The sequence below is a fragment of the Pygoscelis adeliae genome, unplaced genomic scaffold (genome assembly GCF_000699105.1).
Source record: "Pygoscelis adeliae isolate BGI_AS28 unplaced genomic scaffold, ASM69910v1 Scaffold130, whole genome shotgun sequence".
NCBI classification, from domain to species: domain Eukaryota; kingdom Metazoa; phylum Chordata; class Aves; order Sphenisciformes; family Spheniscidae; genus Pygoscelis; species Pygoscelis adeliae.
Window position 1 is genome coordinate 2,011,073 of NW_008824031.1, and position 560 is coordinate 2,011,632.

Consider the following 560-nt stretch of genomic DNA (forward strand, 5'->3'; position numbering starts at 1 on the left):
TTAGTTATCTCTCTTTCTGTCAAAAAAATACAGTTTTATGCAAACACACTCTGTATTTGTTTTTATTGATCAATAAATAACAATAATAATTCATAGCTTCATGGAGCCATATCTACAGGCTGAAACTTCTGTGATAGAAACACTGTTCACCGATCACTATAGCATCACTAAATAGCATCTGAAGTCACAGCTGTATGGGTTCAGACTGACACCAGCCCAGATGTGATGAGTATTGGACAGCAAGTGAATATTGGCAATGCCCATGTTCCTGGATGCCGACAGGTTGAAAGATGCAGTATCTTACATGTTGACTTTCTAGACCACTTACTTAAGTCTAAATATGGATTTTGGAGCTAAGGTTAGGCTTTGGGGCTGGAAAGGCATGACTTAGCAAGATGCTGGCCTCTTCTGGGATATTAGACGTTTAATACACAGTCTGCACAAACATAAAAATCCAGTGCCTGTTTTTAAAGTAGTGTGGTCACTCTGTTTTTTCTTTAAACCCTTATTACAAAATGGAATGCATAAGAAGAGCCAGGAAAAATATGTTTGTATTTACT